The sequence below is a fragment of the Crocodylus porosus genome, unplaced genomic scaffold (assembly GCF_001723895.1).
Source record: "Crocodylus porosus isolate Cpor-Errol unplaced genomic scaffold, CroPor_comp1, whole genome shotgun sequence".
In the NCBI taxonomy this organism is placed as follows: Eukaryota; Metazoa; Chordata; order Crocodylia; family Crocodylidae; genus Crocodylus; species Crocodylus porosus.
In genome coordinates, this window is record NW_017728886.1 from 217,998,604 (window position 1) to 218,011,676 (window position 13,073).

A 13,073-nucleotide genomic window follows, 5' to 3' on the forward strand; every position below is an offset into this window, starting at 1 on the left:
TATATTCTCTATATATTACCTAGAACTTAAAATGGCAAAGTTTTAAATAAAGGAAAGAAGAAATGCATTTAAGATACTTAGAAATTTTCAACTTCCAGATATTTGGTGCCCAATCCTGTGAATATTCAGTTAATTAACTTTACTCCCAAATAGTCAGATTGATTTTAATGAAACCCATATAAATGATTAAAGTTATCTCTCTGTATGCTCACAGGATTTGCTCCTAAATTAGTTATACCAAAAATGTTATTTAGCAATATAATTTATATTTCTGATTGAATGAAGGCAGCTAAAGCTTCTCTACAATAAAATAATTTTTGCCCACAGGGTTCATTTCAGCTTTTGAAAGTAAACTTGTTTTAAGTTGTTTATTGGATTTTGTTCATATTTTAATACATGTTGAAATTATTAAACAGTTAACTCTTTTGTTCACAGATATTCAGATGTATTGGAGATTTAATAAAGATGAGCTGTGGGTGATACATGCTCCTTGTTAAATATTTAGCTGTTCAGGTTAGCAGCATGCTTTTCTTGAGGCACAAATTTAACCAGTTAATATATAGCAATTTTAAGTTATAGAAATGGTGGCTACTAAATTATTTGTGTAGGAAGGAATTTATTTGAATTTTTTTTATGTTACTGAAAAAGCAAAGCATGTTTTCTCCTTATTTAAAGAAACTGATCTTCTGGATGTTCAGAATCATACATAATTATGTAGTGGTAAATCAGATGTCTGTATTTAGATCCTGTTCATCTGGGCAGCGTTGTTTGATTTCAAAGGCTAGCGGTAAACATAGACTTATTTTAATAGTGTACTGTACTTTCTGTAAAGAGTACTATTTATATATGACAAAAAGCCCTAGTTTCCAACTTCACTGAAACACCTCCCGTTCAACATTATACTAGGATCATTAAAAGAAAAACATTGTCTATTCGTGATAATGTGAGCTTCAGTGTTCGATTCTTACAGCTGTTGTGGCTAAAATTACTTTAATGTGTTTCTTCTTGGTATCAGTGTTCGGAACCTTTGAAATGTGCATTAGGTATAGGCCTGCTTTTCTTAGAAAGTACACTTCATTGCAACACACTTGTTCCAATAATCAGTTTAATATCACTGTACCTTAAATTTGGAAACTGAATGTTTATATATCTCTGTAGCCATATATTATGGAATGATATAAAAATACAGCTACATATGTGTATATGTATGTGCTAAGGGGCAAATATTTAAATTAAACCCCATGTACATATATCTTTTGGCAATATGGTCAACAAAGAACAAAGGAAAAATGTCTTTGTCTTAAATCACTTATTTTTCTGAGCGCTGGAAGCATACTGTTATGGTTTGTTTTGGTCTAATGAAAGAGTGCCATCTATTGGATGACCTTGGAAAAGAATGTATTTATACTGTGTACATTGTATGATTCTTTAAAAAATGCAGTGAAAGAAGATTTTCAGTTTAAATTGCATACATGTTGTTTGTGGGGCAAGATAATGTAATCTATGAAAAAGTTATAATGAATACTTGATTAAATTACATTATGAAGTGTTTATCAAAAGCTGTATGTTTGAGACTGAGACAAACACCAAATGCCTGAATATGTAATGGGATGTGATAGCAGTTTCAATATTTTGTGAAAATTTAAACAAAGTATCTTTATAAGAATTTCTGGAAATGCATTTCAAGATACTGGAGTCATATCTTAATTTATTTGTGTTTAATTGTTTTGTTAAAGACCTGGGAAATGAGTGAAGCTCTTCTTCTGAAAACAAATATTTATCTAGATCTTATAGAGATTTGCACTGCATTACATTTAAAACAAAAATATAATCTACACTTGGTCTTTAAATGTAATGTGGTTTTTTTTTTATCTTTCAGCCCAAGAACTTGCCAGTCAAGATGAAAAACTTTGTCTAATGGAATCCAGCTTGAAAGCAACTCAAGAGAAGCTAAGTGAGCAAATAGCAGAAACAGTTCGCCAAGAACAGAACAGTAGAAAATCACAGACAGAGCTGAAGACCCTGAGAGAACATATTATAGCTTCTGAAGAAGAAATTAATGATTACAAGTGAGTTACTGCTTTTTTAGTATTTCAGAAAGTTTTAACACAAGACATTAAAGTCAACAGTAATTCTTTTTGATACGTACTTTATTAATCATTTACTTCAGGTAAGGTATGGTGTAAATGTCTTCTGCTAATTTATGGAATAAACTATTAAATCTAACTATTTGATTAATGTCTGTTGTAAAATATTTTTTTTCACTTTACCAAAACTGTAAGGGTCGAAACCTGCCCCCACCCCAGCATACTATTATCTAACAGCTATCTGTTTTACTTGTTTAGAAATTTTTTTAAAAGATCTAGCCTTAAAGAAAAATTATACATTTTATTTATATAGTGCCTATCTGCCAATGGCATTTCTCTTCTTCCTCTTTTTAGAGACCAAAGGTTACATCTGGCTCTTATTGTCTTTCTTTTTTGTTAAAGAAGCTGCCTCTAAGCAAGACGCTACTAAATTAAAGAAAATTTAGTGTTTGAACTTCTAGTCACAGCAGCGAGGCACGTATAAGGGTGCTAAAATAAGATAAAGATCTTTTTTGTATACTGTACATTTATAAAAGTTTACTGTTTGTAATTATTCTCTGTTCTCATGGGCAAGTTTAGGTTTTGTTTGACTACATGTTTGCCCTAAGATTGGAATGCAGAAGTACTTACCTTCAGGATTTGGTATTATTGCTAAAATATATTAGGAAAACTTTAAAAATGCATTTCCATATTTATGAGTCACAAATTGATTTCCTATTTTTCAAGATTTAGAATGTGATGCGAATGGCATGTGAACTGATTGCTTTTGTCTTATGTATGTATTGTAAACAGTTACATTCTACTCACTGGAGTTTTCTTATATTGAGTAATCACTAGACAAAACAGGCAACCAACCTGTCCTCTAATATCGTAGAGCACAGCTCAAGACTCTCTGCAAGATAGCTGTACTACATAAAAAAGACCCCTATTAATATAGTGATTAGCTGAATCTTTAAATTCTTAGATTTCTTGCAAGCATCAAGGAATATCTCAAATAATCATTTCCTTGATAGCAGATTTGTTAAATTTAGTATCAGTGAGCTCTGTCCTTTTAAAATCACTATATGGTTCATTTCCTTTAAATGGTTAAAAGTGTCAGGATAATGCTATAATTATTTAAGTTTTGTGTAATTAATTCTTACACATTGAATATTCAACCTTCCTGTAGTTCATATACTTTAAGTTAATTTGTCTTTTGGAAATTGAGCAAACTTCATGGAAAAGCACAGGCTTTGAGAAATGTATCTTAATTTCTTTAAATAAAAAATGCCAGTGGTTCTCAACTTGTGGTTGCATCCCTAAGGACATTACAAGTGTTTTTCAATGGTGGATAGCAACATATGCTTGCTTTACTAACCAATTTCAGATCTTTTGCCACAGTGGATTTATTCATCCATTTTGAACTTGTCCTTTTCAGTTGCCAAAACCACATGGTATATCACCTGTAGTACTTCCAGGAAAATAACAAGTATACAACCTTAACAAAGGGTTCTAATGCCCATCTAAATGGCTGAATGGGGGTTGTATAAAGAGAGGTTGAGGCCCCCAGAAGCAGCTGATTTAGTAATGTGACGAAAGTATAGATGGAAAAAAAAAAAGAATTTTTTTAAAACTTGTTGCATATCATGAAATCTATTAATGGTGGAATAGAAAGCCAAATTAACATTATTAAAATATCCTCATTAATTTTATCCACAAACGGACTTTATTTTGTGTTGTGTGCTGTGTGATCAGATCAAAGCTGCTTTTTAACTTGATCGTAGAGTCCGAGAAATATTTTGTTAGCTTTATTTTCCCCTTGCAACATCTTTTATCTCTCTGTATGGGATAAAATTATGTTTGAATCTCTTAGTTGTCACATCATCACTTTTATAAAAATACTATGACTTCTTAATGCAGAAATATGCAGAGAGAAGTATATGTTGAACCTGAGCCTTTATTTTTATACAAATGTATTCAAGGATTCATATTTTTGCTAGGATTAGTCTAATAAAGTAAATGAAAACTAATACTCCCTTCCCAAAATTCAGACATGCTTAAACATTAAGGTTTCTGTTTATAATAAGATTTCGATACACATATTAAAAAATAGTCATGATGGACAGTTTAATACTTGATCTGATGATGCTATGTTCTGTTCCCAAGAAGGCAGAAAGGACAATGGGTCTCTCTCCCATGGGTTTGTAGGACTTGAAATGTCATATAGGTTGTGCTCAGTCTTCATGAAGGGTACAGCATGAGTTGTAATGCAGCATCCCCTTGCTGCTGATTTAGAGAAACTCATGCAGTCCTTGTATTTGCCTGTCTTTCTGCTTTCTGAGTGAATGTGGTTAAGCAAAGGGACAACTGAGGAAAAGGGAATGCAATATAGCTTGATGGGTGAAAGCTACACACATTTTTTTGGTCTTGTTTTACTGTAGTGTTATACCATAACTGTTGTTAGGATCTGTAAAAGCTAGAGTCTATTTCTGAATGGGTTTTTTTCCTTGTTGCAAAACCATAAATTATATTATTATTCCTAGCAGTGATAATAATAACTGATGGCATAAGATGAGATAGTAAAAGGTCCAGTGTTGCCATTAGTTCATAAGAATAGAAGTGCAGGATAGTTAAAATGTTTTCTGAAATGTTAGAGCGTGGATTGTGTAAAACCTTTAAAACATGTAGTCAGAGGGAAATAATTGAAATTTGTTAGAAGTCACAGGCTTTGTTTTGTTATTTACTTATTCTGGATGAACTAAACCTAAAGTAAAAAAAAACAAAACAAAACAAAAAACCCCACAATGTAAGCCTGTTACACTTGAAAGATTTGTTCGGAATGTCCAGTGGGAACCTGGAAATCGTAATAATTTGTAGTATCGATTGTGTGAAGCTATGCAGCTGGGGCCCCTAGTGAATAGACAGGAATAGACATTTTATTGATTAACTTTTACAGTCATATTTTCAAGACTCGGCTGCAACATAATTTTCACTTCCTAGCTTTGTGCTGCTGCATCATGAAACTTGGATTCTTCTCTCTTAACATTTTCCCACTTGAGGAAAACAGTATGGACTTGTCTCTTTCAGGGCTGTGTTCTGTAGAGATGCATAACTTCCTGCATAATCTTTTGTTCTAAATTTCCTTTCTGCTACTACAATAAAATATAATGTGCATAACTATTTTGTAATAATTACTTTATACTCCCCCCTCCTTTCCCTTAAATTACTTACTGGAAACTTATATTTGGGGGGAATAAAAAACTGTTAAAAATTAATTGCCCCATAATATCCTATATCCATCTTTTTCTCTATTACAATTTTAAAAGGAAAAAAAGGAACTTTAGCACTGAAAACCTAAAATGAATACTCAAGAGAAAATATCTTGCTTTCATGGGTGAAATTTGTTCCTGAGAGAAGATATTGACAAAACCCCTATTGACTTCAATAGGACAAATATTTTAATGCAGTTATTTGTGGCTATTAAACAAAAAAATAAATGTATGGAATTCTTAACAAGGCAAACCTCACCAACAGTTGTTGCACATTTTAACAAACTCAACATAAAAAATTGTATTTTTGCCCATTGAAAGAAATGTTGCATACCGACTATATTGTAAGTGTATTAGTATTCTGTACATAGGTCCTTTCCCCTACTTACGTGGATACATTGACTTGTTAATAACTTTCAGGGAAAACCCTGATCATCAGATTTCTCCTTAATTGAATTTAATGACTGATTGCTATCACCAACTTTATATGCTAGCTTGCATTCATTTGGAAACTTATTTTGTCTTCATGTAAATATGTAGGTAAATTACAGGAAGAAGCCAGATCCTGTTGCATCATTGGAGCTATGGCATATTAGTCCACCCCAGAATCAAGCCCATACTTTTCTCTTCAGGGTTTCTTATATTAATTTGCCTTCTCTATATTCATTTTATTAATAAATGCATTCATTTCACCATTACCTCCAAACAATGACAGCACCAACTGCCCTATAGTGGCTAATATTGGGACATAAATGTTCTCAAGCATTACAAAATGTTAACCTTATTAACCTTGCTTGGCCTTTAAGTCTAACCTAAAGTAAAATAATACATATTTTCTTTCAAATTCAGAGAAATGCTTGAAAAACTCAAATTAGAGTTTATAGCATCAAAGCTAGAACAACAGCAAAACGTTCAAGTAATGCCCTATGTCCAGCAGACTTGGATGAATCTTGAGAGAGCGCTGGCATCAACCAAGTAATAAGTAAAGGATTTAAAACAACAGGTAAGTTTGTTTGTGTTTGAAAAAGTATTTAGAGCAAATTCAGCACAGCATCATCACACTGTGACTGTTTTTTGGGGCCCCAGCTATGTAAACACTTATGCAGGTGGGTGTTCCTGTTGCAGCCCATGCATATATCTATCTACTCACATGTGTTTGCAGTATTTTAATTTTATCTTAATTAGATGATGTTCAAGATGAATATAACTGCCATAGACCACTAATGAGTTTAAAAAGTTAAGTTTTGCATTCTTTTTAAAAAGCTTTTGGTAATAAGTAAGGTGTTTGGCATTCACACTATATTAATTCAATCTCTGAGTGATTTTTTTGTGGGGAGGAGGCATACTCGGTTAGATAATGGGGGGGGGTTGGACATTCTTGTGGAGATATTAGGCTTATATCACACTTTAAATCACATAGTACATTTTATATGCCAGATAACCCAAGAAGTTCTGAGAACTAGACAGATAAGGCATATACTTTATTGTCAGACTTTTTTATTTAACTTTCTCTGACTATTTTATCTCTGTATATCCATGTAAAGCCATTTTACTGAAGTTTTTACATTTAAGTTATTAAACTTAAACAATAAACTTAACATTTTTATCTACAGTAATATATAGTGTATGCCTCTTATGGGAAATGCCTTGAATAGTGAAATAATGACATTCTCTAACTGCATAGACTTGTTTGGTTATCTAATCCAATTGACGAGATTTAAGGGTTACCACTGTACAGTTGAAAACCAGGCAGCTCAGTTATTTTAGCTATACTACTGAAAGGAAACCAAATAGCAGATCAAATGTCTGATATAGTGCTTATGCTAAAGTATAGTTTGAGATTAAAATGTTCATGACCCAATTGCATGTTTGATAGCATTTGTAAAAATGAGAAAAAATAAACTGAGGATTTTAGTTTACAGTGTTACACAGTACATCTGGTATAAGCATTATCCAAAACTAATGAAACAATAAATAAAATACATGCGAAAACTGTCACTGGTATGTGATCTGATCCTGCAAACATGTATTCTCTCCCAGAAGCAGTTTGGGTGAGGTTGCATTGATCTCATTGGAAATACACTGGACACTGAGCATTGCAATCACAAGCCCAAATTATTTAAGAAAATAGAATATAAAATTAAGAAAGATAGATTGATTCATAAGAGTGAAATACAAATAGTCTGAATCGGGATTGATTTCAACATAATGTGGTGGAGGAATCCCCATTTATTGATCAACCTTAAAGCCCATACACAGCACTTAAAAAGATAAAGTAAGCAAGGTCAGATAATCAAAGCATTTAAATAGTAAAAACAGCAACTGCCACTGTAGACTGCTAAAATAAATCCATAATACAAATTGCTTTAGCAAAAAGTGGATGAGCAGCTGATCTTCCTATTGAACTTTTATACTGTTCAGTGACCACACTGGGGAAAGGATTGGGAGAAATGCCTTAAAGATCAATATTGAGTGAGATGTAGCAGGGATTCATTCTGAACATGAAAGAATTACAAGTATGAAAGTAGAGATCTTGAAGGAATGTCATCAAGAAAAGATTGTTTAGCTCAGTTAAAACACAGCACATATGTCATATGTACACTACACATTAGGTGAGCTTCACTTCAGTTTATTTTCCTCGAACCACTTAAAGCTCATTAAATCAAACATTCAGGTCTTACAAAATATGACAATATAGGAAAAAGCTTTATAAAAATATTAGGAAGTCTATTTATTAAAATGCAATAATTTATATCCATAAAACAAAAGTATTTAATACATTTTTAGTGTACCATTTTCTGAATCCTATTACCATTTCATGAATGCAATATATCTGTAATCATATGTTTACCATAAGAATCACTCTTGTGATTTATGCATTCTGATTAGTAAGATATTTTTTAGACACTGCAAACATTTTCTGGAAAACTATGATTTCTTTCCCAGTGCCCAGAATTCCACCTCCTCTTCAATTTTAACTTTAAAAATAACATAGAAATAAGTATTTGGAGGTATGGAGTCTAGGTATGGCAACAGGTATTGCTTTACCTGTTGTTTCGATTCATATGCCCGTTATGATGCAGCATAAGAAATAGTCTGTTTGACTATTGACCCTCTTTGAGTGCAGAGTAATGATGATTTCTCAATGGAATCTTTTTTTTATTAATATGTTTGTTGTGTTACTAAGACAAAAGATATTTCTTAGCAAAAGGCAAAATTACATGATCTCAATGTCATTTTGTTATCCACATTTTTAACTTCCTAAACAAAAGCAAGAAAAAATATCAAAAGTATTACAGCTAGAGTATTTTAAAGACGTAAAATATTATTTAATTTTTTTTATGTTATTGAAGTGTATACTAAAGTACTGTTTAAGGACCTTACTCAGCAAAATATGTCCAGCTGAATAGGGCCCTGAAAGCATGCATAAAGTTTCTTCTCTATATACGAGTGTAAATCTGCATTCTGCTTTGCTGTAATGAATAGTTATTTACAACTATTATTGGCTCCATATTTGCAGTATGAATTGCTGATTACAGCAATTTTAATGGTAAAATTGTGAAACAATATTCATAGCTGTCAGAGAAAGGTCAGCTTATTTGCATTCATTAGGAACCTGGAGGACCATACAGCATATTTTTTCCTTTGGGATGATTACAGTTATTGATTTGTAAACAGCTGTAGGAAAAATTAATTAAAATTATATTTCACTTACTACTGGAGGCTGGATAATAATACTAATAAAAAAATTTCAACATTTAAAGAATTAAAGCTAGCAAATAAAAGCATTGTTGTTTCCCTTCATTACAGTTGTTCTATTTAACTTCCTTAGAATAATCATGCTTGAATGGTTGAATGAAAATTTTCACAGAACTTCAGTTAATATTTCTTCGATATTTGGACTTCTTTGATATTTGGGGGGAAATTTCATAATAACATTTGAATTACTTTAGCATAAAATGTTTTTTGACTTTTGTCCCTATAGGATTGATTTTGCAAGAGGCTTAATGTTTCAGCTTTGGTTCAGCAAAACACTTGATAATGTGTTCAAAGTTAAGCACATATATTGTTCTGCAAGTGAAAGTTCCCTTTACAAAAAGGCTGCATGTGCATTAGTAACTGTAAGCTTGCTTTTAGCCCAGAAGTGGTCCTTTTCAAGTACATGGGCCTATTTACATTCTTAAATTTTGCAAACATGCTTATGGATTTTGCTAATTTGAGCCTGAATGTTCTGCACTTTGAAGGAGTGAGATGTAGATGGAATATGGAATAAGGTGCAAAGAATTGAAATTCATTATGTGTTTGCTAGCTCCACAAGTTTGAAGAAGTGGGGACTGTCTGCAAGAAAAGTTAAACCAGAAACTGTGCCAACAACACAACCAGCAAAAGCGAATTGTCAGGCTGAAACTGTACATCATACAAATGGAAACAGAGGTGGAGACTTTAAGATTCACGTAGGAATGATGCTCAGATGGTATGCATTCTTACATTTGAGAGCCTGCTTGTATTATATTGAGAAATACTGTACATGATTAGTGCATATTTCTATGAACTTTTAACACTTCAAATGGATTAAAATGTCTTATTTTGATCACATCCATATTGTTCAGCATGATAAGATTAGGTCCTGAGTCATTTAAAAAAAATATTTTGGCTTCTTTCCATGAAATTCAGGCATGTTTCAAATGGAAAAAATATAGAATTTAGTTTTCCATATTGTGCATATATGACACATGTTTGAGATTAATCAAATCATAGTCACCTCTAATTAACAGCAGAGAGCAGTTCCAACATGGGGCTGAGCCAGATGATGAAGAAATAAAGTGTATAATGAAAGAAGCTCCATATTGAGTGAAAAAATAGATTTTCTAAAAATACTGAAGAAAAGTTTTTAAACTTTGTGGTTAATATCTTCATGATTGTATATATTACCAGCTGTGAATGGTCAATTTACTTTTTTAAACTTAGGCAAATTATCAAAAATCTGAAAATGCCACAGAGTTCCACTACTATTATATATGCAATCTTTTATGGCTAAGGAAATATACTCTTTTTTTTTTTTTAGCTTTCCCCTCCCAATAACATCCTACATGCCTATTGCATCCAGAACTACATTAAAAGAATATCATGGTTGCAGAGTGAAGCGCTCAGATAGGGAAAGCCAGAATAAAGGATGCCTCAACAACCTTATTCAGCCCCCTGTTGTTATTCATTATGAACCAGTATTTAATTATATGACCAATAATATGACTACATGGAACAAGGAACCATTTGGAAGGAAGGGATGGTTTTATGGTTAAGGTATTTGGTTAAAGTATTTGAATGCTGCACTGGCCTCATCACAGTATTCCTATCTGAGGTGGTGCAGGTCGCCTAAATCAACCTTTCCCAGGTGACCAACTCATTTGTATTTCTCATATTTTGAGTACCCAACTTGAGACTCGCCGGTCTGGTTTACAGAAATGCTGAGCCCTTTCAGTTGCTACTAAAGTCAATGGGAGCTGTGCTTTAAACGAAACAATATGATATGTGTGAATGAGGAGCAGGGAGAGGCGGAAATCAGTTGACCTAATATATTTTTCCTTTTCAAAAGTAAAAAAGACCAAACATTTTATTTCAAGTTGAACACAATATTATGCTTGATTTAAAATGTATCATTTCCTTTTTGGGCACTTGGACACTAGCTATTAAAGCAAAGGAACCAAGCTAGATTCCTGAAACTGCTGAAGAAGACTTTAACCCAAAGTCCAGTAGTTGGAGCACTCAACCATTCTGTGAGAGACTTGTATTCAATTATCTCCCTGTCCAAGGAGATTTAAACTCACATTTCTCCCACCTCAGGAGAGTATTGTAAACACTGGGCAATAGAGTTATTCCCTCTGTTTGGGTCAATGAGATTTAAGAAGTTCCTATAAATTGCATTAGTATCAGTAGAAGAAACTGAGAGAAGCCCATCCTAAAATGGTGTGAATGGAAATTCATCAAACCTAGATGATTGCTTTATCTTTTAGGCTACTGGGTAAAAGGGAACTACTGCTGCTTCTGGTTTTGTGCGAATCTAGCCCTTTGTTTCTTTGGCATTTATTACAAGTGCCCCAAAATGAAACATCTCAGAAGTGTTCAAAAGTTTGTTTTGACATTTTCAAAATGAAGAGTTTTTATAATCTGAAATACTTTCCCAGCTTAATTTTGGCTGAAACTGCTCAGAAAATTTGATTCACATTTGTGGATACTTTTGGCTGCCCCAAAACTGCACTTTTCAGTGAATGTAATGTTTGCCAAAAATATCTGACGGAACTCTACTATGTAATGCTACTACTCTGAAAAATCAGGTCCTAGATGCCTCAGAATGGGCATCCTAAATAAAGAAGACTTTCACCTTAATCTCTTCTGGCTTCATCTCACCCTCTGTAAAATTGAATAGCCACCCTCTTATCTCACATTGATGATGTGAAAAGGAATTCATTAATATTTCCAAAGCCCTTCAATACTACAGTGATCAGCATGCTAGAAAAGCCTATGAAGAACATTAATTATTCTATTTTCAAAGCAAGATTTGGATACTCTGCAATAAATAAAGTATGGGTTCACTCATTTATCAATGAGGATAACACAAAATATTGAATTAGCTGCTCATTAAATGAGCACAATCCATTCTATGTACCTGAACGAGGCATGGGCTTTGTGGGAAAAAAAAATGATACAACTATAGGATTAAAGATTGTGCCATAATAGCTATACAAAGGGACCAAATTAGGGTAACACTGTGATTTTTAAATTTGGTATTTCCTAAATTTTAAGTTCTTGACTTTACCATTTTCATGGTCCTTTAATTTTTTTTTGCAGTAACCCAGATTTTGAGGAAGAAAACTTGAAAATTAAAACAATAAATTATCTTGTGAAATTATATTAGCACTTTAGTGGCTTATAATCAGTGTAGGAACATTTACCTATAAAGACCTATCCTGCATTTGAATTAGTGTTTTAACTGATAATAGTAGTGGGTTGACATCATCTGTAGGACTAGTCACTAGAGTAGGTGCAGGTAATTATTTCAACTGGAGAGGCTCTTAATGAGTTTTGGTGAGCTGTTGAGGACTGCAAGGGTAGCCCCACACCTTGAAAAGTATCCTGCCCCTGGCTGCCATCTTGGGACTGGAAGTCCTACCCCTAACCCCTGACTTTTGCCACTGGAAGTTCCTCCCTTTGCCCCCAGAAGTACTCCCTTTGAGAGGGAGCGTGCTGCCATCTTGAAACCAGTAAAAACAACATCCAAATCATATACTAAAAAAACCCAAAACATCTACTGTAACTTATTTTAATTTTTTTTAAGTGCTGTTTTATGTATGTTTGCATAGTGTATCTAGAGGTGATTGCATAATAGTTCAAAATAGTCTTACTTTTGTATGTTGTGGGGAGGGGGTAAGGAGGTGTATGTAGGTTGTATAGTTGGGAGTAGGTGTGTGTGTAGTGGGGTGCAGGGGTGGGCAGTGTGGATATGGTGGGTGGGGGATGTAGGGGAAAGTGGGGGTGTTGGTATGGAGGCAGGGATAATTGGTGCCTCCTGAGTCTGGGGAGCACAATTTGTGGGTGGGCCTGGGGGCACCCATATCCACTCCTATACTTCTGTGCCATGACTTAGTGCCCCCTCCAACATGCTGCTGGCCCGTGCAGAAAAAAAAGCTATGTCCTGAGTGGTGCTGAGTTAGGGGCCAATCTCGAAGGGGGCATGTGCCCC